This window comes from Ambystoma mexicanum, chromosome 6p (genome assembly GCF_040938575.1).
Source record: "Ambystoma mexicanum isolate Mex_15411 chromosome 6p, UKY_AmexF1_1, whole genome shotgun sequence".
Taxonomy (NCBI): Eukaryota; Metazoa; Chordata; class Amphibia; order Caudata; family Ambystomatidae; genus Ambystoma; species Ambystoma mexicanum.
In genome coordinates, this window is record NC_090935.1 from 10,303,433 (window position 1) to 10,330,356 (window position 26,924).

The following is a 26,924-nucleotide window of genomic DNA, read 5'->3' on the forward strand; positions in this document are numbered from 1 at the left end:
CTTTAACGTGTTTCCGATGTTCCTCTTCAGATGATGAATAGACGAGGATGTTGTCAATATAGACAACTACACACACATCTATGAGTTCTCTGAGGACGTCATTCATAAAATACTGGAAGGCGGCCGGAGCGTTGCATAGTCCAAAGGGCATAACTTGATATTCAAACAGCCCATACTTGGTGCGGAAGGCCGTCTTCCATTCATCGCCCTCTTTTACTCGTACCAAGGGGTAGGCTCCTCTGAGATCCAACTTTGTATATATACATGCGTTTTTGACTTGGTCCAGGAGTTCAGGGATCAAAGGCAACGGGTATCTGTTTTTAACGGTGATTTGGTTCAGGGCGCGGTAATCTATACAAGTTCTAAGGTCTCCTTCCTTTTTCGGAACGAAGAACAAAGCCGAAGAAGCTGGAGATTTTGAAGGACGGATAAACCCGTTAGCTAGGTATTGGTCCAGATATTGTCTGAGGTGGAGATTATCTGGATCGGTGAGGGCATAAATCCTACTGCAAGGAGGAGTAGATCCGGGTATCAGGTCTATTTGACAGTCGTAAGACCTATGAGGAGGCAGGGAGTTAGCTTGGTCCTTCTGAAAGACGTCTTGGAATTCCTGGTATTCAGGAGGTAGTTGGGGAACCTCAGAAGAGATTGCTGCCAGTGAAACGTCGGGCCGAGGATAACAAGTGGAGATACATTCTGGAAACTGAACCGTCTTTGCTCGCCAATCGATCTGAGGATTGTGCTTCTCTAACCAAGGAATTCCTAGAATGATCTGTAACTGAGGGGCCTTGATCACATCGAACACGATTTTCTCCCGGTGTCCATCTTGGCTCACTAACGTCACTTCCTGGGTGGCGTGAGTTACAGGTCCGGAGGCTATCTCCGTGCCATCCACTGTAGTAATGACGTCTTTAACTGCCTTAGGACAAAGAGGTAGATTCATCCTTGATACCATTTCACGGTCCACATAATTGCCGATTGCTCCGCTGTCGATGTAAGCTTCAATTGCATGCAAGCGATCCGGACGTTCAGGGCTAATGAGGACCATAGGCACCACGAAATGCGAGGTCACGGAACAGATTTTAACGCTCGGCAAGAGGACCTCTACACTTGTCGGGCTAGGTCGTTTCCCTGCTCAGAATTTGTGGTACAGGTAACTGCAGCTCCTACAGCCTTCTTAGCTGGTTTCACTGGACAGTCTCGAAGAAAGTGCCCCGAGTTTCCGCAATAGAGGCATAATTGCAGCTGTCTTCTCCTTTCTCGCTCTTTTTGGGTTAATGGTCCTTTCTTGCCCCCTATTTGCATGGGTTCCACGGTGTCAACTCCCCTAGCTGAGGTCTGCGGTTTAGAAAACACTTGGGTATCAAATTTGGAACGATCAGCCTTTCTGTTCTGTAATCTGTGGTCCAATTGAACAACTAGGTCAATATAGTCTGAGCAGTCTTGTGGAGGATTCACAACTTGAGCTAACACATCCTTGAGCTCTCCACGCAGGCCTCTGTAGAAAAGCGTAATTCTCTTATCCTCAGGCCATTGAGTTTCCACTATAAGTCTGTTGAATGATGCGATGTAAGTCAAGAGGTCTTGATTACCCTGTCGTAACGAAAGGAGTTCATTGTCCAAGGCCTGCCCTTGTGAATGTCTTGCGAACAGTTTCTCCATGCTGGACTGGAAAGCCTGGAAATTATGAAGAACCGGATCATCCTGAGTGACTAAAGGGATCGACCAATCTGCGGCACTGCCACTGAGATAAGAAAGCACGAAGGCCACGTTGGCCTGATCTGTTGGGAAGGCAGCTGGCCAACATAAGAAGTGTAAGCGGCACTGGTTAATGAACACTGCAAATCTCTTTGGGTCACCAGAAAAGCGTTCGGGCGGAGCCAAGGGCACATTACCGGGTAGATTGATTTGCACTGGGTTTGTGGAGGATGCTGAAGGATAGTTTCCTCCTGAAGCGGGCAAAGGTGTTTGTCCTGCCTGCGTTTGTAGCAATTGCCTAGCGAGGTCATCTGTTCGCTCCTTGGATATAATCAGCTCTCTTCTTAGAGCGTTCGTTTCCTGACGAGCTGCATGTACTTCCGCTCTTGGTTCCCCAAGCAACTGGGCCAATTGATCGGTATCCGAGGTTTCCATTGCGCCTGGGTAGGAGTTTTGCGGTGGCTTCGCGTTCTGTAACGCTCACCTGATTCCCACGGAGGCGCCGGTCTTGGCAGGGTGGTAACTGTATCTCGAAAAAGTGAAGTGCAGGACTCGATTGGCTTCCGGGGCTGGGCCTCTTCGCACTGTGTGTCTAACTCGAAGAGTAAGATGTCTGCAGGTGAAAGAATATGGGGTTAATGACCTGGGATTGTCGGGTGTCTCTCTCTTCACTTTTCCGTGGAGCCCCAAGGTCAACGTGCTCACCTTAGATAGGTGAATGCTGGACTCTCCATCTGCGTCTGGTGCAGGATGCCGTTAACAGTTCCTTCACTGGGTTGAAACGTAGGCCTCTTGACTTCAGAGGATTGCTAACCGTCGTTAACTGCCCGAACGGTGAGTTTCCGGGCACCTTTTATGTCCTTACAGTCTTTAGGTGCGTGGGCACGTTAGTATGGAATAGGGCTCTGTATAATGTTCTTTTCTAATGGTACCTTTTGTACTCTTGAGGCGGAAGATGGTGGTTTGAAGAGAGCCGGAGTTCGAGCCAGCGCATAGGAATGAAGCGCTTGGAAGTCCGTAAGTAGGTGCCTGTTGCCTGCTTTCGAAATGCACCCTAACTGTCTCTTTTCTTTTGCAGCTATGAGTTCGGATGCTGAAGAGAAGCTGGAAAACGCCGGAGTATTTGCAGGCGCCTAATTGTGGAGGGCGCGATGGCGCGTGAGTAAATAGCCTGCCTAATGTCTCTCCTTTTCTCTTTCAGGTGCAGGAATGCAGCGTTGAAGAAAACCGGAATTCGAGGGGTGCCGGTAAGTAAATTCCCCGCAGGAATAATTATGCTTTTGTCTTCACAGGCTTTTATAACGGCGGAGGAGCAGCGCCAAGAGTTGGTAACTGCCGATGGATCAGGTGAGGAAAGCGCTGCGAGTGAAGGTTGCCGTGCTAACCTGTTGTTTCTTTGTCTTTGCAGGTGCTTCTGAAGGCTGGATACAAGAAAGGTAAGCTTTTGTTCTCACAGGTTCAGGATCGGAAGAAAGAAGACTGGAACAGACACGGTGAGCGTTCTGCTGCAGATGCAGAATAACGCGAAGCACGTTGCATCAATCGGGTGTGGTTTAAATAGCCTTGGAGTGATGAGGCGTCTTCCTCCACTGCCTCGCCTAGGTAAGAAAAGAGTTCCTGTTCTAGAAGAGTTCCAGTGTTGTATCCAGGGAGTGGAGCCTGCCCCACCCAGGTAAGAAACTAGTCCCGGCTCGCAGAAGATTCCCATATGGCTGGTAAGTAAGCAGCATGGTCTGCTGCAGGTAAGTCCACCCAAGCATCTTTATACATGTTATGAGCCCGGCGCTTCCAGTGCCGGGACCAGTGATTTTGATGAGCCTGGTGCCACCGGCGCCAGGACAAGGTCCAAAAGGTCCCAGTGGGGACCGGCTGGTGCCTAGGATGAAGGTTAGGGGCCTGCTTCCAAAGACGTTGGGCTGGTCCTAGCCCCTTGGAAGCAGTGATCATGACACTTTCCATATCAGTCATGATAAAACAATTGCTTCTCTAGTGTTGCTTATCCTTGTGAGGGTTATCTAAACACAGGTAAGAGCAGTACTCTAAATGTAACAAGTATACTTTATGCCCACTGCTGTACACCAGTGTTAGGCAGAATCACATGCAGTACCCTTTGCGAACACTACATGCAATTAAGACTACAAATGTCAGTACAAATTCACCTTTGGTACAAGCCTGTACTACACAGTAAAGTGGTAGCGATGGCTGAACAGCCAGGCTTATCTCAAGAGTTGAGTGAGCAGTAGAACAAGTTACGCATAGGACCAACAAATACAGTGATTCAAACAAACACGTATTCAAAGTTTCTTGGTAAAAGAATATACATTTATTTACACAGTCAGTTTGAAAACATTACACTACCAAGAGCAGCTCAATATCACACACTAATAAAACACAAATACACAACCGGTAAGTTACTGAACAAGTTCAGCTCCCCTGAAGTGGGAGCAAAATGGCACCTCAGATACCTAATAAAGGTATGTCTGGTGACTGTTTTGTCATAATGGCGATCTAATATTTTGATACATTTTTCATATTCAGTAAGTCCAACGGCATTTTCTTCAGAAAGTGCTGGTAAATTCTCAAATTGTTCTTGCCCATAATTACCCAAACAATGTATCAACAGACATTTTTTTCTTTCATTAGAAAAGCTCAATCCATGAGCAGCAAGAACATAATGATCAAATCTTTTCTTGCATCGCTTCAATGGAGTGTTTGGTCACCCTTTGTATACATGAAATAATCGGGAGGTGGAATGCCTTGCATAGTGACTAGTTATGTGTCTTTACTTGGAAGAATTATTTTGCAGTGCATATATCTCGATGTTTGTTATTTATGGCTCACTCCATATACCTTTATGTATAGTATGTCCAGTTGTTTCAGCAGTTCTGATTTAAAATTGTTCACTTTATTATTGTGATTGTTGTTTCCTTATCACCTTTATTTCTTGTAGAAGGTGTTAATCTGCATATGTTCCTTTTATTCTTGCATTGTAATTATATGGAATACAGCATATTTTAAATGTCATTTTTCATTTGCAGCATGTTTTTCAATCCATACATTTGTTGCGAGTTCTGTTTTCTGCTAATGATTCGATGTGTCACTTATTTAGGAAGCTCTTCGAATAATGCGTATTGTGTGTTTCAAATAATGCAACTTCAGCTATATGGGCTGCAATGGTGCCGTATGTGGTTTTTGTTCACAATTAAAACCTCTTTAATATTGGCACATATGCAGTATTACGAGTTTTCCTCCTTTGGTACACATTTATTTTCTTCTGAAAACTTAAAAGGCTTGTGTGGTACTTTCGCATTTACTCCAGTTAAGTAACATTAAACTCACATAAGAGATCCCATAAGATTGAAAACTCGCAACTCCAGTAGAGATATTAAATACAGCCACGGCTCAGTCTCATGCCTATTCTATGTTTAAAACACACTCTCGATATCTAATCCAATGGGGATACTTGTTCACTGCAAAGTGCCTGACTTACTTTTTCTCAGTGAAGCTTCTCTTTCTCCAGATGTGCCTCTTTGCCAAGTCCAAATTCCTCCATAAAAAAATGAAGCAGCACAGTTACAGAAAAGTCTTCCCACGTTTCCAAGACACTTCTATCTTCCTTAATATGCTTAATCTTCCTAAATCTTCTTCGGTAGGTTGCGGTTTTTGAATTATCCCATCCTCGGCGCCACTGAAATATCTTCTCACACCACTTTTGTAGTTGTATATGTTTATTTAAGTATAGGATTAATAATCCACCTGTCACATCATAAAATGCTTCATAACTGATGCTTTCCTGTGCATCATTCCTACAACCAATACATTCTAAAGCCCTGAGGTGAGAAGGGCTGAGGACTCCTGCTGTTTTGCTGTTTGGCGAGTGGCCCAGTACGAGCATGCTAAACTCTTTGATGTCGGGTTCTACCCTGCCCATTCTAAGAAAGCGAGCCCAAAAATGATGCGATGTTGCTGGTGGAACCCCTGGAACAGTCACCCATTGCCCACTTACGACTTAAGTAAGTCGCTATTATTCATGCTCTTCTGATATACACGAACATGTACAAGATATCTCTGTCCCTTTCAACACTGCGATAAATTCTAGTGTACCAAGAAGTACCGCGTTGTTAAACACCTCCTATACGCAGGGATCAGGAGGCTCGGACACTGACGTTGTTTTTGTAGCGGACGAGCTACCTAACGTGCTCGCAGATTGTACAAACAGTGAGATAGCTTCCACACTTACCTTAGATATTGCCGTAACACCAAATTTAAAGTCTGTCAATAACTCTCAGAGCGCCTCAACTGTAAACTTGCAATTGGGTGTCGACTCACCGTACGGGGCTCCTGCTGATTGTTTGGAGCCTGCCTCGGGCGCTCTGGGTGGCGCAGGTGTGCGGGGTCCACCTCCGCTGGAAGTGTGCGGTGTGGTCGCTGTTCGGGGAGACTGCACTGATCTGGAGGTTGCTAGGGGTATGTGCGGGCTCCGTAGGGGGTGGGGAGCTCTCGTGAAAGTCACGCTTTGAGCGCGGGAGGTGAGGCCATCTTGCCTGAGGTGTGGGTTCCAGCGGACCTCTTGCTGGTGACTGTAGCTGCCGGTCAGCTGAGTGAGATTGTTTACGTCACGCCGAACGGGGCAAGTGCGGGAAATAAACAATCTACGATTTGAGGTCCAACCTGATGAAGCATGTGCTCGCGTAAACAGCATAGCGACCTCTAATGAGCAAGAGGTCGCACTCGGTTGTCAGGATGAAGACACTTCCCGAGCTGTAATTGCCACGCAACATGTAATGAGCTCTATACGGAATGATGAAAAGAGAGATTCACTGGGAGTTGCGGACAAGGTGATACAAAACTTAGTTTTAATGAACAAGGCCTGCAATGAGAGGTTGCTTAGAGAACCTATAGCAAACCTCGTAACTACGCCAAAAAAAACTCTAAAAAGAAACAACACCCAATTAACGGGTGCAAATGGCGACATATGGCAGAGAGTGTGTTATAAATGAACAAAAACTCTAGAAAAAACTTATAACGGAGATCATTTGCACGACGTATCTAGTACTATGCTGAATTCACAAAAAAGGCGGACAAATGTGCAACAAAATGATCCCGACGCCACTGATTCGACAATTGGGAAACTACAGTTGTCTGGTAACAACGATTCAATTGAGGAGGACATGTTAGACTCCTCATTGATGGAACGCCCATTTCCCAAAATTCGACACGACAGAGTGGGTTCACTTAGGAAGTCTACAACCAACCAAACTCAAGTGGCCACCTCTGAAGGTGTCTCATCTATGCCATCACCAGAATTGCAAGCCATATTGATTTCATCTATGGCGATCTCCTTGGCACCCTTCATGAAATTATATGAAAACTTACATGAGTCAACGAAAGATCTAACGACTGTGGTGGCTTTAATGAATTCCAAATTGATCCACCTAGAACAAACATGTGGGCAATCATACAGAGAGCACCATGAAGAAATTAAAAGGATAGATGCAACTCTCAAATTACTAAGCGACCAAAGGAGAAACAATATTATTGATAAAAAACGTTTTGCTGAGGTCACTAGAGAGGCACTTGCATTATTTAAACTGAATGGCACCTGCATAATTCGACCAGGGCAATTGGAAGTCCTTGAGACTGAAAGTAATTTATTTAATGGGTGCAACAGACCTCCGGACGAGCTTGAAACCATGTATTTGTATTTGTATTTTATTTATTTGTACCGCGCGCCAGGCCCAGGGGCATCTGGGCGCAAGAACTTGGTAGGCATGTTTACGATATTACATACGTACCAAACATATACATCTGATTTGTGCATTCTGTTTACACATTTACATAATCACATTTTACAGATATTTACAATAAGTACAAGAGAAGCATTAGACTTTGTAATTTACCGTAGAGAGGTCAGAAAGTCAGAAAAGGTGAGTGCCATAGGCAGGGCACACTCAGATTTGGGAGTGAAGCCAAGATTTGGTTTTTGATTTGAAGGAGTCGAAGGACGGCACAGTCCTGATATCTGAAGGAAGTGAGTTCCAAAGCTTGGTGGCCAGAACAGGGAAGCTTGAGCCTCCAACTTTTTGGAGTTTGAATCATGGAAGGGATAGGCAGTGTAACTGGGCAGTTCTTTGTGGACGAGATGAAGTATGCAGAGAGAAGTGGTTAGAGAGGTAAGTGGGAGCCTTGTTATTCAGGCAAGTGTTTTTAGTGCAATTCTTTGTTTGACAGGGAGCCAGTGCAGGTTGGTCCTTGCCTCAGAAATGTGTTGGTTTCTTGGGATGTTTAACGGCGCTCTAATGGCGTTATTCTGAGTAATTTGCAATTTGTTTAGATTAGACTGGCTGGTGCCCAGGTAGAGGGCTCTGCAGTAGTCTATCTTGGTCATGACAAGTGTTCTAGCAAGGATGATGCTATTAGGGTTGGTTAGAAACGGTCTGCAAGCCGCAATAGGTTTGCAGGTGTATGCCGACGCTGATCTAACGGCATTGGTTTGTCTTGACAGTGATAAGGTGGAGTCCAAATAGAAGCCCAAGGTTTTAGTATCCTTGGATACTTTAATGACATTGCTGTCGATGGTGAAGGATTGGTACAAGTGGTCCAATTTATTGAGCCGTTGGGCGCAGCCTAGGATGAAGAGCTCCGTCTTGTCATCGTTAAGACAAAGTTCATGTTGGGCCATCTAAGCTTGGATTACCAGGTATATTCCATTCAGAGCCTTGGTGTCTGTAATGTGGTCACCTGTAATGGGGATGAGTATATATCCCGTCCTAGCCTCTAAGCTGTGGAATGCCCTCCCCCTCACCATCAGATCAGAAGAATGCTTCAGTGCCTTCAAGTCCAAAACGAAAGCCCGGCTCTTCAATCAGCCTTGAAACTTGGATTTCTTATGTACCTGGGAGCCCTTTCCCAGCAAGCACCTGCTCCAATCTCTATTCTGTAAATAATGTATAATAAAGATTACCCCTGCTAGCTGCGCAGGGAGTATTAATTCTATTAAAGACGAAGGAGGCGAGCATTATGCTTCATCTTCATTTATTCTACTCTTCAGCAGTTCAACAAAACACATATAAGAACTGTGAAAAGTGTCATAAAAAACATTTCTCTTTTTTTAAAACTACAACCCCCATGAGTCTCTGTAGTCCATGCTCCTTCTACCAGTCACAACCCACTTCCTGTGCTTGGACTCCTCCTCTGCTTTTACTTGCTCTGACAGTCTCTCATAGTAATTAACTTGTCCTTGCCAACGTAGCGAAGGTCCTCCTGAACTTTTAAACTCAACTGCCGGTGCACTCCCGGACTCCTGTCGCTCTCGGCTACGATACTGCTTTCAGTTATTCTTCTGGTCTTCTCCTATGCGAAAAAATTACAATAGGAGATATTAGGGTGGTGTGTACGAACGTACTTGTTCATATAATGCAATGACATTTTATACCAGTACAGAAACTTGGGTGGGAATTTAATGCTCGCCTCCTTAGTCTTTAATAGAATTAATACTCCCCGCGCAGCTAGCAGGGGTAATCTTTATTCTATGACAAGACTGGAGGCGAGCATTATGCTTGTTCAAAGCTTCCCCATCACCGTATTAGCTAAACTCTCAGCTGGCTTAAAATAAAATTCTTTAAACGTTTGCTCGCTTGACCAATCTGCGGCTAGCATTATCTCGCTCAAAGGCACTCCCGCTCTTGCGGCTGAAGAGGCCATTGCTCCTCTCACTGAATGAGCTCCATACATGTCCACATTTACACCTGCGGCCTGCATGATCTCCTTAACCCATCTTGCGATGGTGGCTGACGTAACTGCGTGAAAGGGCTTTCTGCGCGCTATTAATAACTGAGTGGTATTCGCTGCTCTGTTCTCAGCGGTTCTATTCTCATACTCCTTAATGCATCGTGCTACGCACCATTTTGAGTTGTTCGGGAAATAAGGATAGTGCACTGTAGATGTTCCCGTCTTGGTCCTTCTGACTATAGAGAACGTAACGCCTTCCGGCCCGAAGGACCGTCTATTAATCTCTAGTGCTCTTACGTCCGATACTCTTTTGCAAGACACCAAACATAGTAACATAGCTAGTTTGCCTGATAACTGCTTGCGCGATAGGAACCTATCCGCCGGCCAGCTCGATAGTAGGTGTAATACTGTAGCTACCTCCCAGGTTGTCTTATACCTGGGCTCTGGAGGTACTTTAAATCTTGCACCTCTGATGAGCCTCACCGCCGCAGGATGTTCTCCTGCTGGGACGTTATCTATTGGCATGTGACCGGCTAAAATTGCCGATCTGTACACTCCTATCGTACGGAAAGCTTTCCCGGTCTGCAACAGGTTCGCTAGGAAGTTCAGAATTTCCACTACAGGTGCAGAAACGGGATGAACACTTCTGTTCTTACACCAGCTTGTCCATTTCGCCCAAGCTGCGTCATAGCTCCTCCTAGTGGATGGAGCCCAGGATTCCGCGATGAGCTGTGCAGCCTGATCCGAAATTCCCAGCAGCGCCCAACGCTTCCTGATATCCTGCACGCGACTAGCGGGAGTGTCCCTCTCACTCTCAGAGGATGACACGACCCAGCTGGGTCCGTGAGGAGTCCCTCTCCTTCGGGGAAAACTCTGGGGATGTCCATCACTATCTCCATTAAGGTGGGAAACCACACTTGAGACTTCCATAACGGCGCTATCAATACCAGCTCCGCACTCTCCGTCCGACATTTCGCTAGCACTCTGCTCAACATCACGAAGGGAGGAAAAGCATAGTGCGGGCCTCCTGTCCACTCTTGAAGGAATGCGTCGGTTCCTAAAGCTCCCGGATCTAACCTCCAACTGTAATAGCGGCTCTTCTGAGCATTGAGCCGGGAGGCAAAAAGGTCTATCTGCAACGGTCCCCATCTCGTGTTCAGCCTCTGAAACACCGCTGGATCCAGTTTCCAATCGCTGGAGTCTGTCAGGTAGCGAGAGTTCTAATCCGCTACTGCGTTCAGTGACCCAGGCAGGTACTCTGCCACCACCGACGTCCCTGATTGTAGGCAGAAATGCCACAGGTCTTTTGATAGCTCCGCTAACATCTTGGACCTCGTCCCGCCTAAATGGTTGATGTATCGCACTGCTGATATGTTGTCCATCTTCAGCAGGACACAAGATCTTACTCTTTCTTTTGTAAAAACTTTGATAGCGAACGATCCTGCCAGAAGCTCTAGACAGTTTATGTGCAGCCGAAGCTCCTCTTCGCTCCACTTGCCTCCGGTCTGTAGATGCCCACATCTGGCTCCCCAGCCCTTCCGGCTGGCATCTGATTCTATAATCAAGCATCCATATTCTTTAACCACCACTCTAGTTCTGTAATGGAATCTTGATCTAGAGGTACTTGTTAATGGTATTTCAGCCCTTGCTGCAGATGCTTTATCTTTAATCTCTGCAGCGCTCGGTAGTGTAAGGGGCCCGGAAATATTGCCTGGATAGAGGCTGCTAGAAGCCCTACTATCCTCGCTAATGTTCTGAGAGATACTTGTTGTTTCTCTAAACATACTCTGATCTCTCTCTTGATGTCTTTCATCTTCCGAGCTGGAAGTTCCAGTGTCGCCTTCCTGGTGTCCAGTACAAACCCCAGGAAGTCCAGCCTCTGCGCTGGTATGGTATCCGACTTCTCTGTATTCACAAGGAAACCTAGAGAGGTCAGAAGGTCTTGCACCCATCTCGTTTGGTACACTAGTACCTCTCGATCTTCCGCCATAAGTAGGAGGTCGTCCAGATAAATAATCAGCCTGACGCCCTTCTCCCTGATTGCTGCTGCTACTGGCTTCATCAGCTTCGTAAATGCCCAGGGTGCGGAGGCAAGCCCGAATGGCATTGTTTTGAATTGCCAAAATTGACTCCGCCAGCGAAAAGCTAGGAGCGGTCTGAACTCCTCGAGAACAGGAACCGTAAGGTAGGCGTCTTTCAGATCTAGCCGTGTCAGCCAGTCTCCTTCTCTTAAGGAGTCTCTGAGTTGATGGACGCCCTCCATCTTGAAGTGTCGATATATAATCCAGCTGTTTTGTTCCTTGAGGTTTATCACCGGTCGCACTTTCTCTTTCCTGTGCACCAGGAACATATTGCTCACAAACTTTGGGGCTGTCTCGCATTTTTCTATCGCCTGCTTGATGACTAGCTGCGCTATTTCGTTGTCCAGACACACTTGTTCTGCTTGTGCTAATTTTTGCCCTTTCGGCTTGCGATGCTGTACCGGAGCCTCCATAAAATCTATCTGTAGGCCCTTGACGGTTTGCAACACCCAGGAATCGCTTGAAAGCTCGCGCCAATTCTCTAAAAATATGCGCGTCCTCCCCCCTACTGGCGCATAGTGAATCGCTCTCACCTGGTGTGAATCCTTGACCTCGTCCTGAACCTCTGGACCGGCGGCCTCTCTGGAACCTCCCTCTGGATGGGAAGAAGGAGTCTTGACTTTTGTTCTCCCAGTATTGCGCTCTGGGGTTCTGGGGTCTTCTCCCTCCTTGACTGCGACCAGCTGCACGACCCCTGGAGCGGCTGGTCCCTCCAAAAACCCTACTAGGGAATATTTTTCGGATTGATGCTTGAGCCTTTTCTAGGGAAGCGAAAGTGCCGACAAACCGGCCCATCTCCTTTCCAAAGGTCTCTCCGAACAGTAGGCCTTGGGCTCCTTCTCCTGCTTCATACGATGATAAATCGCTAAGCTTCAAATCTATTTTGAGTAATAGGCCTTTACGTCTTTCCGACACAATGGCACAGTTTGCATTTCCAAGAAGACAGACAGCTCTCTGAGCCCACCCTGCGAGGGCTTCTGGGTCAACTTCTTCCCCTGTGTCCTTTGCCCTTTCAGCGAGGTCCATAATCTTGGCGAGAGGTCCTGCCAAATCTAATACCTTTTCCTGACAGCTCTTCCAGGATCTATCGATGCCCTTGCGGGGGTCCTTGCTCGTTTTTGACACAAAAGTCAGCATTTTCGGGTCAAGTTCAGGGGCTTCCGCTACCTTCCCTGGCAGTTGTGGGCGCGGGCACTCCGCTCGTAGACGCTGCCTCACCTCTTTGTCTAATGGTTTGCGTAGCCTTGCCGCCATATACTGAGTTACTCGGGGGGATGGTTGCCACTGGGTGGACCTTGGATTGTGGATGGTGTCTGGGTCAAACATATCATCCTGTGCTTCTAGGAGGTGCTTTTCCTTCTTTGGTCTCTTACCCCCACTGGGCTTAGCCCAGTCCTCCTCCTCGGCCTCCTCTTCCCCGAATGAGGCCTGATCCTCAGTTAGCTCCTCTTCCGAGCCAGGGTCCTCTCCGATGTTGTCATCCCCTGGAGCGGGGGTCGTGAGGTTTGGCACTGCCTGCCTTTGTAGATAAGCTTCTTTAAGCTTCGCGAAAGCGTCAGGCACCTCTGAGGCCATATCTGTCGCCTCTTCCAATGAGCCCCGGGGGTCATCAGAGGATTTCCTCTTGAGGGCCAGCTTACTCCCCTTATGTCCCTCCTTCAAGGGTTCTGTGGGCGTGCGCTTATCGACTTTGGTGCTGGTATTCGGCTGTGAAAGCATAGCTTCCAATGTCTCCAGCCTCTCCTGCAGCGGTCTCACCCCCTCTGCCACTGCATCAGTAAGACAGTTACCCAGCACTTGCTTAAAGCTGGCAGCGAGGTCATGGGACAGCTCCTCATCACTCCATTCAAATTCAGATATCTTCTCTGTGCTGTGTGCCTAAAATACCTTGATCAGGTGTCTCAAGCACGCCCACTGCTCTCTTATAATGTTATTTTTAATTATAATTATTTTCTTCTTTTTTTTTTTTTTTTTTTTACATATCCAGTGGCTGCACCTTCGTCTGTACTTTGCCTTCCGGCTCCTGTGAGGGACCTCGCACTCACTGCATCAATCTACTGCTCCTCGGCAGTGTTAGGGTCTACAGACCTGTGTCCTCCTTGAGTTCGAGGGGCTGCTGAACTGCAGGGACAGTGCTTTAGCTAAGCACGACGCACGCGACCATATGATCGCTGTAATCTTCTTAACGTTCGTTTTAAGATCACAATGTTTACTGCTCGACTCCTACGACCGCTTGTCAGCCGTGTGTAGAGGAGTCGCCGGCACTTTCTGTGACGGTAATACGCGACTCTTCGCGTTTAACTCCACCCACCCGTGGGTGGGGGCTATGCTGTGGGAGTGCAAAGCTCCGCGCTTTGTGCGCTAGCTCTGCCCACCCGCGGGTGGGAGCTACGAGCTTGATGCTGTGGGCTCGGCACGCTGCGGACCTCACGGGCGCCGGCTCCTCCTCCCCAAGGGAGGGGGCCGCTGGCCGTGAGCGCAGCTGCGGCTAGAGCTCTGCTGCTCGCGAGGCTGACTGAAACCCCAAAGGTATCGGGCATACGACACGGGGCCGTCGGCCTCGCGGCCGAAATTATGTCTAAGACTCGACTCTTTCCAAGAAAAAACTTTCTCCGAGATCCCGCGACTATCCCTCGCGGCTTGCGAATACTAAAATATCTAAAATCAATGCGCGAACGAGCGCCTGTGATAAATACTAGCAAGACCACATTACAGAAGTTTAAGTAATCTCTCTCACGTCCACACTAAAGTGCTTTAAGCTAAAAACTCTCCCTCTCACTCAGTCACTTTGCACAGACATACAGAGAGGAAAGGAATAGTACTTATCTGCTTGAAGAGCAGTAAAGGAAGAGGAGGAGTCCAAGCACAGGAAGTGGGTTGTGACTGGTAGAAGGAGCATGGACTACAGAGACTCATGGGGGTTGTAGTTTTAAAAAAAGAGAAGTTTTTTCTAACACTTTTCACAGTTGTTATATGTGTTTTGTTGAACTGCTGAAGAGTAGAATAAATGAAGATGAAGCATAATGCTCGCCTCCAGTCTTGTCATAGAATGCTGTATACTCTGAATACTTTGCACTGTATATAAAGTTTGATTATATGTATGTTCATTATGTAACCATGTCTAAAGTTGCGCCCTGATGCCTACGGGCCTGACGGTGCGCATTATAAATAAAACAAATCTGGGTGTCATCCACATAGTTAGTGTAAGAGACACTCAGATAATCAAGAACATCAAAGAGTGGTTTAGTGAACACATTATAGAGTGTGGGAGACACACACAAACCTTGTGGGACACCGCAGTGGATGGGGGCTGGGTCAGCAGCCGCTGAAGGGGAGAAGACCCTCATATGTCTATTGCTAAGAAAGGAGCTGATCCACGTAGTGGCTGAGTCTGAAAAGTGGGCAGCGGTGCGGAGGTGCTGACACAGGATTTTTGTGATTGACCAAATCGAAGGCTGCAAAAAGGTTGAGGAGTAGAAGCAAGGCCAGTTTCCCTTTATCTTTCAGGACTTCGATTTGTGTTTTCAAGTCTAACAGGGCTGTTTCTATCCCGTGCTTGGGACGGAAGCCGGATTGTCTTAGACCCAGGAGGTTGTTGAGTTCTAGGTATTCTTGAATCTGCAGGTAGGCCGCACGATCCAGAATTTTGAGTATAAAAGGGACAGTTGTAATCAGCCTGTAGTTAGTAGGGATACTCGGGTCTAATGAAGGTTTTTTTAGCAAGGGGATCACCCAGGCGTCCTTAAGATTGTCTGGAACAATGCCAGTTTTGAAGGATGAGTTTATGAATGCTGTTATGAACGGCGCATGGTCATGAGCCGAGTCCTTAATAATGGAGGCAGGGCAGGAGTCTCCTTGACAGTTTGATGGTCTAATTCTGTTGATGATGCTTTCGACTTCTGCAATGGTAAGTGGAGAGAATTCAAATGGTTTGATATTAGGTGCTGCTGGCAGAAGTGTCATAGTGGGAGAAGGCTGGCGGTTATCCAGCTTCAGTCCATTCTGTTTGTCTCTAATTTTGGATTGGAGTGAGGCAATTTCATTCAGAAGGGCAGCCTGAATATTAGTGCACCAAGTACTGTCTTTGATACACGTGTCGGGAGGGGTGGCCGGAGATTCGAGTTCCTTTAGGATCTTGAATAGTTCTCTGGTATTAGAATCTGCTTGCATAATGCAAGTATTGAAGGATTATTTTTTGGCAAGGTAGATGGCTTCTTTATAGTTAAGGGTGGCTAAGATCAATCCGTCCTTATGGGCATCTGATTGATAACTTCTCCAACAGTTTTCCGCGCAACGTTTGGTGTGGCGGAACTCTCTTAGGTGCGGTGTAAACCAAGAATCGAGGTGCGCGCGTTGTTTAGGCTTTCTCAGTTTAATGGGGGCAATAGAGTTTAAGGATCCCTGTGGAGGGAAGGTACCTCAAATGACTCAATGCTCAAAGTTGAAAAGCCGGATTGGACCTCGACCTCAAAATCTTGATATGCTACCCGATCCGAGGTTGGTGAACACGGCTTCACTGCCACCACCCACTGAGAACACTTCTCCAATGAGTAAAGATGGTCTGCCAACTCCTGTGACAACTGTCATCGAAAAAGTCGTTGACATTTCGTTTCACACATCATTTGAACAGGCCAGAAGTAATGCAAATCAATCTCAGTACGATGGACAGTGTCATGTCTTAAAGATGCCAACAGTGGAGGGTCATTAAACCTTACAGTAGTGCAACTGAATGTCTATCCAATTTTCAGCGGGGTGTTTCAAAACCCGATTAACCCGGGGAATTCAAATTGTCAGAATCAACAATACATTAAAAGAATTAAAAAAACAAAAAAACAAAATGGCAGGAAAAACAACGCACTAAGGGGGGCATGGAAATTCCTGCAGAATTTAAAAGTGGTCCAATATGTAGCCAATGACTAACAAGCTTACAGTAGTCACCCAATCAAAAACAAACAACAAACAAAATCAATTAGCTCAATTGAAGTGGACCCGGCAAGCCTATCAAATGACATACCAATTGATCTTTTAAATATGTCAACATATGATGATTCAGAGTATGTAGACTTGGAAGATGTAACTGAGTCAAGTGTGAATGTCAAACCTCAGAATGATGATGTTACAGAGCCCAGCATGAATGTCAAACTTAAGAATGACCAAAAGGTCCAAAAAGACATTTCTAAGGAGCGGGCAAAAGTCGTTTTGGAAAGCAACGTGGTGTCAGAAGAAATTGTGTTGAGTCCCCGACAACATGGAGCTTGTTTGACTCTTTGTTCAGACGTCCCATTAAAGGACAGAATCTGCCATATTATTGTCTAAAAGACCACACTACATTCAGATCCAACTCCTTTACTTAGCCCAATATTTATGACTCTACAGCAAAAGAGGTTGCAGGCGACTGCCAACTTACCCGTAGGCACCATGGAAAGATTAGGCTCAAAATCTTGCCTTCCTATAAAGACTGTGGTTTTAAATGGACAAAGGGATCTGACTGTGACCCCCGTCAACCCTGAAACACTCAGACTCAAACGACCGATGCTGGAGACAAATGGTTTCCACCCTCAACTCCAAACATCGAAAGATGCTAACGGAAGAACCGATGACGAGCAGATACTGGTTCATAAGATAACAATCGAGGGTCTAGAGCCTACCGGAAACCTGATTCTAAATCGTCACAACATAATTAAGCTATTTCACCTTGTGTCGAGTCTACGCGCTATAAGCTCCAACGACTTGAAAATTGTCTTGGATGAAAAACGGAACGACAAGGTGGTTTTGCATGTATCTTCACCTTTAATTGCCTCAATGATTTTAGAGGCTAATGTATCCTTGTTTTCACTGGGATTCGACGCCTACAAGTATACTGAAGTACAGCATCCATCTTCACTAACGGACGTCGAACCAGGCTGTCAAAAGGTATCAGTCATGGGCTCGCGAGCCACAGCGGTGCATATGAAGGGTACTATAGGGCTGGACTCAAAAACACATCTTCATATCCCTCAAAAAACTACACCTATGCCAGACACAATACTGCCACTTGAGATGAGTAAAGACTTGGCTATGGATGTTTATATTGGCTGTAAGGTGGAACAATTAGATAAAATCAGAATCACGATAAAAGGCAACGAACGATCGGATTGCGTTAAGGAGTCCAGCGCAAAAACTCTGAAAGCTATTGATGCTAAAAACGATTGGCAATGGCTGACGGCTTTATTGAACACTAAACATCAGCAATAACGCCAGGAGGACGAAAGGCATCAACTCTTTAAAATAGCCTCTTGGAACACACAAGGATTTACACACTTGTTTAAGTCGAACTGGCTGGATGGCTTACATATAGCATGTTTGCAAGAAACATGGTTAAGTAACGTGCCGATAGCGACAGAGTTTGAGGTAGACTTAAATCCAGCTCTAAAACCATTAAAAGGCCATCCGATGGCTGGCCTATTAACTATGGTCAGAAGATCTTTGGGCTGGAGGATATCAAACTCAACCAATCACTCCCCATTTATCCAAGAGACCTCCATGGAAATGATGGATTCACAAGGGAATTGCATTGACCAGATAATAACACTAAATGTCTATTGGAACCACAAAAGAGCGGGTAAACTTGAGTTCATAGATCAGGTATCAGAAATACTCGATCATCTGTTAGAAGTCTCAGGATGGACTAACATAATTATTTGCGGTGATCTTAACATCGACTTGTTCAAGCCGCTATAAAATGAAAAAAAAAGGTTGGCTCAAATATGGATAGACGAGATGAGCTTACGAAATTTACAAATGCTTAATGGAAACATCCGAGATGATATACCACCAGCATCAACATGGCATCGGGCGGACTTGGTCTCTACAATAGATTATATTTTTGTGTCCGAAGCCTTGCATCCTAGAATAAACTACTTGAAGGTCCTGAAAAAAAGATGACAGTGACCATGACATGTTGACAATGGAATTTAGATCTGGAACAAAAGCTCCAACGCTTACGTGGTCCCATAACATTTTGGTGAAATCAAACAAAGTGCGGTTGACACTAGAGGAGCATGAACTGACTCTATTGACAAAACAATACTGTCAACCTAATGCGAACCTTGAATATGATCAGTTACTGACGCAATTTAAAATCAAGTTTTTAATTTAATTTAATTTAATTTAATTGTCGCACAGAACTCTTAGCCATGACCAGCAAGGAGATTGAAGACTGGATCGCAGCATTCTCAAACACCTATGCAGCGATTAAAACAAATATGCGGGCCCCTGAGGCCAAGACCACTAATATATTCGATATTGAAATTAGAGATGCCAAACGAACTCTAAGAGCTGACCTGAGGAAATTACGTAAAGCTTCCATTACATCATACAACTATCTGACTTCAAGCAAGAAGCTGAAAAATGCCTATAGAACATGGCTAAAGCAGAAACGCTATGCAATAAAATTGCTCAAATGGCAAATAACAGTCCAAACACTATGTACGGGGAACTCCCGAACCATATGGGGATTACGGAGTACGGCTCGTGGAGACACCAGTATCCCCTTAACCAATTCAATCGGCATTAGCCAATGGGAGGAATTCCTGAAAACCCGGAACGGCATGGACCAGGCATAGCCACAGGAGAAGATGCCCCAGGATCTACCTTTGATCCCATTTAAAGTGTCAGTCGAATCTCTGATAATTAGGATAAAAAAGCTCAAATCTTCAAGAGCTCCGGGACCTAATGGCTTAGCTAATGCCGTATTAAAGAGCAACCCGGAGTACTGGGCAGAGGTACTCGAGATCCTCTTTGAAAAGATTCTGAAGGAAGGCCAAATCCCTGAATAATGGCAGACAGCAATCTTGATTCCTGTATATAAGAGAGGCGACCGCACAGACCCTGGTAATTACCGTCTACTTTCTATGCTGGACTGCACGGGCAAGTTATTTGCAGCATATCTTCTACACGAACTCCAAACATGGGCAGACAGAGAAAAGATTCTTGACCGTTTCCAATGTGGATTTAGAAGCGGATATTCTACTACACATAACCTGGTAGTAATGGATATTCTTTGTAACAAGGCCAGAACATCAGGTAATCCACCTTTATACGCCTTGTTCATAGATTTCAAGTCCGCCTTTGATCTAGTCCCCAGGGAATTACTATGGGCCAAACTTGAAAAACTGGGATGTCCCAAAGAATTACTATACTATCTCAAGTTATTGCACTACAATACCACAGTTTCCCTGAAGCTGGACGCTAAAGGGAATATGACGAATAAGATCAATCAAAACTGTGGCGTGAAACAAGGATGTGTTACGGCACCAATATTGTATAACCTGTTTGTTCACGATATACCTAAAGTGCTATCATTGGAAAATAACTGCCCCCCCAAGATTGGATCCACCCACTGTGTGGTGCTAGCATATGCTGACGATTTAGTCATCTTGGACCACACCATTAGCGGCATACGTAGATCAGCTGAGGCACTATGGTCCTATACTCAATCGAATGGGCTGGCTATTAATCTAAACAAAACACAGATGGTAATGTTTAGTTCCAAGAAGACAGCAAGAATCGGTCTAAACATATATGGGACGGCAATCAAATATACCCCATATTATAGATATCTGGGTGTCGAGGTTGAGCCCAAGGGGCACTATACCATTTGCAAACAAATCAGAATCACAAGAGCTGCCTAAGTCACAGCACTTATTTATCGTTTTTCTACATCCTATTGTGGCTATACCATCTGGGCAGCACGCCAACTATACCTTCAGGTCTTAACACCAATGATAATCTACGGCCTGGAGGCACTGCAATTGATAGACCTTGACTGGCTTCAAACCCTCGAAGGAAAATTTGGCCATCCTTAGATTAGAGCTCGGCCTTATTTCCTGGAAGTCTCTTGTACTCAGGAAAAGAGCCGAATTATATCTAAAAGCAACACCTGATACAGCCAATTTATTGTTAGCAGCGATTCACTGCGTAATCAACAAAGCATCTTCATACTCTCTTATGAAAAAGAACATCATTAACTACCTTGAAGCGATTGGCTGGACCCAAAAACAAGTAGTGGTCTCCACTCCTTTGCTGAGAGCGCTAGCCAAGAAATCTGAATTACACGATTGGATCAACAATTTTGCGCACTTGGAAAATCTAAAGCGCTATAAATTTGTGCAATTCATGAGTTACACTCTTAAGAAACCATTACCATATCTGAATATATGCCCTTCGCCACGGCTACGACGATTCATTCTCTTGCTAAGGATCGATCAGCTGCCTGTACTGGCCATAAGTGGGATTAAGAACAATCTCCCCCTACCTGAATGTTTCTGCAGGTTGTGCAAGGACAGAATGGAATCTGAAACGGGTAAACATGTTCTTACTAGATGTGTCGCTATGATAAAGGTCTACACAACATTTTACACAGATTTTGTCCATAACTTGGAACACGTTGGCAGTAATGAATTCTGGCAAAGAGCCGTTAACGCAAAGGGAAAAGGAATGAAATTATACATTGCTATGTACAATGTTTGGACGACTATTGAGAAATCATTGGGCATAAACATATAGCAAACTGCCAATTCATGGATGTTCTCCTTCTTTTGTTTCTATGGGAATGTTATTCTCAGAAAAAAAAAAAACAGATTACAAATTTGCCATCAGCAATTGCTTTCTGGACTTGAAGTTTTGATTACGTAAAAGATTTAATACTCATTTACTGGTGGATCATGGACATATACATATATTTTTTTTTAAGTTTGAATTTTGAATGTTACTTGTTTTTCTTTTTATTCTCAATTTTCTTTTCCTCTTCTGCTTATTTTACCTCTTATGCTACTATTCTCTGCATTCATTTAATATGTTACTATTTATCTTTAATGATCAATTGTTTTTCTTTAAATGTAATTTTTTATGTCATGTGAAAAGCTTATAATAAGCTATAACAGATTAATAATAAATTAAATTAAATTAAAATCAAGAATGGAGGGTCAAAACATATGAACTTTGTTCGTTCCCACTGCTTTGACCTAGAGATCTTACAACACAAGCGCCAGATGCCGAAAACCTAGATGATGATGCCCGAAAACAAGGAATAAAGACCGCAAGGCAAAGTTATACAAATTGGATAAAATCACACAAGCACATTATGCTACAGAATGATGCAGAACAAATGTTAACGGTGCTAAATAATAAAAATACGAAGGAATTCTGGAGCATTATTAATAACATACAAGCCCCTCAAAGTGCACTTCAAACATGTATGGTGTCTGAAACAGCTTGGACTACCCATTTTGAAGATCTGTATAAAACGAACGAGACACCGTGTGATCATGTGGAAGAATCCTCTAAACCGTGGTCACTGACCTTTCCGGAAGAAGACGTAGTGGCTATAATTAAGAAGGCATCAAGCTCGAGAGCCCCTGGTCCAGATGGCCTCACAAACTTTACCATCAAACAGTACCCGGAACTATGGGCCGACTTATGCGTGACTTTATTCAGGAGGATAACATGAATCATCAAACACCTAAATCCTGGAAATCGCCTGTGATTGTACCGGTCTTTAAAAAAGGAGACAGCACAATCCCCAAAAATTACCTCCCAGTCGCATTGTTGGACGTATTAGGTAAGATCTATGCCACAATGCTCCAACAAAAACTAGTAGACTGGGTGAAAAAATGGAATCAAACAGGTAGTCTGTTCATTAAACCTACTACTGCTAAACATGATCAAAAACGAGGCAATTAAATCGAACACGAAAGTTCACTTAGCCTTCATCGATTTCTCCTATGCGTTTGATACCATCGACAGACACATTTTGTGGGATAAATTGCGAAAGTGGGAGTGTCCGGTGGACTTAATAGCTGCAATTGGAGAACTCCATAACGAAAATTCAATAACAATTCGATTGGACCAAACAGGACTACTATCTGCACCAATTAATACTTTTAAAGGTGTATAACAGGGATGCCCTTTGGCTGCAGCAATATTTAGCCTATTTATATCGGATATAGGAGTTTCAATAGAGGCAGCAAAAACATTTCCGTCAAAAATAATTAACTCTCATCTAAGTTGGCTGCTCTACGCTGATGATTTGATCGTGATGGACGCAACGCCCTTGGGCTGCAAAGAAAACTAAATGCTGTTCAACAATATGTGACATCTAACCAGCTATCGATCAATACTAAAAAATGTGAAATCCTGGTTTTAAAAAACCTGCAAGGCGGAAGTGGGAGCAAGAGTAAAAATCTGAAATGGACCTTGGGCCAGGAAACAGTTCAGATATCCCGAAGTGTTAAATATCTGGGAATGAGAATAAGCTTGTGCATTAATGACGGCCCATGGACCACTGAAACAAAAAGGAAATGTAAACAAATTGCGAGTCAGGCATTAATTATGCAAAAGAGATTTGGTAAATTCTCACTAAAACCATTACTGGCATTTTACCAACAAAAAATAATTCCAGTCCTGACATAGGGGGCAGAAAACGCTTTAGGCTGTCCTTATGAGTTTTGGGCATCCTTGGAGAATTGCTTTCGGTCTAAAGTCTTAGCACTTCCAAAGGGACTTACGACAGCGTGTATAAGATATCACTCATATCGATTCACGCCAGGATTACCTGGAGTACACTAACAGGCCGATTCATGGAATGAATGTGCGGTGAAAAAACGGCGCACGTGTGCGAAAACGTGCGATTCGCAGTGAAATAGCGAAAATCGCAGTGCAAGTGCGATTATCGCATAGAAAACAGCGCACATCTATTCATGGAAGTCCGTGCACGCGCAAAATGTGGGATGTGCGCTGAAAAAGTGCGCGGCACATGCTGGCGCACGCTGGCGCACAGGTCATCGAACGCCGTGCGATAAGGCCACAGCGAATTCGCACATAGCGCGGCGCACATAAAAAAAGTAGGCGTAACACGGGGCGTTACACGCAGAATGGGGAACAACTCGTGAAAATGTGGGCGTCACGGGGGAAGTACAGGAGGCAAGTGCGCGGAATGCCCAAACGCTCGCCTACAACACGTATTCATGGAATGGAATAGGGAAAAACAGCGCACGGCCAAAGACGCGCACAGGCCCATACATGTCCGCCACACGAAAGCAGAAAATGTGCGCCAAAGTTCTACACGCGATTGTGCTGGGTGCGTGTATTTCAGGTGTGCGTGAGAAGTTCCACACGCGATCGGGCCTGGGGGAGCGTGTGCGTGTATTTCAGAGGTGCGCCCCCCAGAGCCCTGAGCAGCCTCCCACGAGCCATCTGCTGCTGCCTGCCTGCCTGCTGCCACCGTGCCCTGCCATTTGGTGCCTGCACATCAGCCATCTGCAGGGGTCCAGTTGCTGTGTCCACCCCTGCTGGAACAGAACACTCCCGACTGGGATACCATCGCTCCACAGCCCAGCCCCAGGACCCAGTTGCCCACTCACGCCTGCCTTGGGGGTCGCCATGTCAGGGCAAACACCATCCGAGACCACCGGCGACCCCCAGCCAGAGTGGCAGAGGGCCACCAGCTTCAGTCAGAAGGAAGTTGGTGTCCTGGTGGAGCTTGTCCTGGGGCATTATGATGCCCTCTTCGGATCACCACGCGCCGACAAGGAAGGACGGGACAGGATCTGGGACGACTTTGTGGTTGCCATCAACGCGGAGGGGGTGGCAACCCGCAACATCAAGCAAGTCAAGAAGCGCTGGGAGGACTTGAGGTCCAGGACCCTCATAAAGGCCCGGCGCCTTGTGGAGGGGGGCCGGGGCAGCATGAGTACCATCCAGCTGAGGGTCTTGGAACGCGTACGCCCAGCGCTCCATGCCCAGATCCTTCAGCGGCAGACCCGTCTGGAGTCGAGCGGTAAGTGGCCAAGCATTGCTGTGTGAGACAGGGCATGTTGCAGCGTGCTGGTTGTCTGATACTTGCCTGTATTTGTGACATAGGCCATGTACACGTGTGTGTGTGTGCAGGGACATCATGGTCATGCATGTGAGGCCAGTAATGTGTGAAGCACACGGTTGGTGTATGTGTTTAAATGCAACATGGGGAGCCCTATGCGGAATGGACACATGAGAGCATGCCAGTCTCTGTTCCTGGACATGGGTGGGGGTAAGGGATGGGTGCTGATGCCATGTACATGTATGGTGTCCATGTCTGTGTTTCTGACCTGCGTGTCTGTGACTTGTGAATGCCATGGATGCATGACACATGTCTGTGACAATGTTCAGATTCACTGATGCAGCCTAGTTATCCTTGCATCCACTGTGTCTGGGGTGTACGAGTCCAGATGGATGAAAGTACGTTGAAGTGTGGGCATGTGATAGGCATGACCCATGATGCATGTGAGTCCAAAAACAACATTGTATGCTTCAAGAGTCCCTTGGACATGTTTGCTTATGCCCATAGCATGCACCATGCCTGTTACTCCATGTGTTTTGCCTGCACTGACCCATGTGTTGTGGAGGGACATGATGGAAGTGATCTTTGACAGTGCCACTCATCTGCTATTGCTTCCTGTCTAGGGGACCATTGTACAGTACCCTGATGCTTGTGTTCTATGTCTCCCTCTACACAGCGCAAAGTGAAGAAGAGGGCGGAGACGGCGCTGTGGAGCTAAGCGGCGGGGATGCCCCCATGGCTGCAGCGGAAGGGGTGGGTGAGCCCCCACAGGGGCTTGCAACGGCGGAAGACGGGGTGGAGCCATCCAGGTTGGTGGTTTCCACAGAGGAGGAGGAGGCCGCTACTGAGCCGCACATGGGGCCTGGTGGGGGCATCCCTGCTGGTGCAAGTGGTGCAGTCCAGGGGCAGGGGCAGGAGGCAGCACAGGTCGCCGTGGAGGTGCCTGTGCATGTCACTGTCCCTGACACTGTGACTGCACCACCAGCAGGGATGCCCCATCCCAGGCCCGTCCGCAGGTAGGGGCGATGTCCATGTCATCTGACTCCCCTCCACCTGCGGACGAGGGGACCCCTGGCCATATGGAGAAGGTCCTGATTGGTGTCGCGTTGCGCACGGCTGTCATTCGTGATGAGGTGCGTGCTTCCCGGGGGGAGCACGCACATCATCACGAAGAGCACCGTGCCAACGTGGCCCAGTTGGGAGCGGTCATGGTCGGGGGTCTCGTACATGTGTCGGGCACTCTGGCGACCCTCTCCTCCTCTGTGGAGGCTATGCGCCAGTCGTACTCCATGCCGTCTTCCGGCCCAGATGCCACCAGGGCCCCCTGTGGACCTGCCCCGACCAATGCAGCCACCTCGGTGGGGATCCCATCCCTGCCACAGTCGGGAGTCGGAGGTCCAGCAGGGGTGGACACACCAGCAACTGGACCCCAGCAGATGGAGGATGTGACGGCATCATCGGGCAGGGCACGTGCACGACGGCATCGGTGGATTCCAGCAGCCTGGATGCCGTCGTGCTGGCACAGGCAGTTGCGTCGGAGGCAGCGGCAGGCTCGACATGGGAGGCATCATGGCTCGGGGCCATCAACATCAGGGGTGCAGGCATCGGCCGGAGGGCAGGAGAACCCTGGAATGGGAATGGCTTCCATGTGGGAGCGGTTGGGCCAGCAGATAGGTGCGGAGCGGCAACGGGCAGAGGAGGAATGGCTCACAATGGTCAGGGCGGAGGACTCCATGCGGAGGGCGTTGAGGCGGGCTGAGTGCCTCGAGGGGCTTCGCAGGGAGTTGGAGCTGGACACTGCATTATCCCTGCGAGACCTCGGGGCCAGGGAACATGCCTGCCTCCAAGCCATTGAACAGGAGTTCGATGATGCCCTGGCCCATGTCAACAACCAGTGAGCCGTCAGACTAGCCCGCTGCCCTTGTAAATAGTTATGTAGTTAGTGTTAGGTTTCCTTCGCTTTTTTATTTATTTTGGACCTTTTGGACAATGGACCACATTTTTGTATATAGTTTTTTTATTAGGTAGTATTTTTATATAGGTTTCATTTCTTCAGTTGGGATCATGGACCCTGGATTGTTTATCTGTATATAGTTGACTGTTGGATTTTAGTTTTTTTTTGGGATTTACCCATGGAGCAATGGTTTTCGGTTTTGTTTTTACCTTGGATTTACTTTCTTGAACTGTGACTTTGGACACCTTTCCTTTGGATTATGATTTGTGGTTTTTCATTATTTTACGGACATGCTGCTTTTGGTTTTTGATTCCCATTGTCATTTGTTTATTTTTAATTCCATTTATGCTGTTTTTAATACATTTTTTACATCAAACTTCAATGTGTAGTATCATCTCATTGGTATCATGCATATCATGATATGGGTTTTGAGATTCACTGACACCCATTGGGTGTATGTGAGGGACATGTGTTCATTTCCAAACTTGCAATTTGGGGTTCTATCATGCCATTGCCATTTCTAAGTGGGTGGATGCAATACTCGGGTGGGTGTTTGGCATTTGGAGGCTGACCATAAGGACCAGGGATCTAGACTGTGATGACA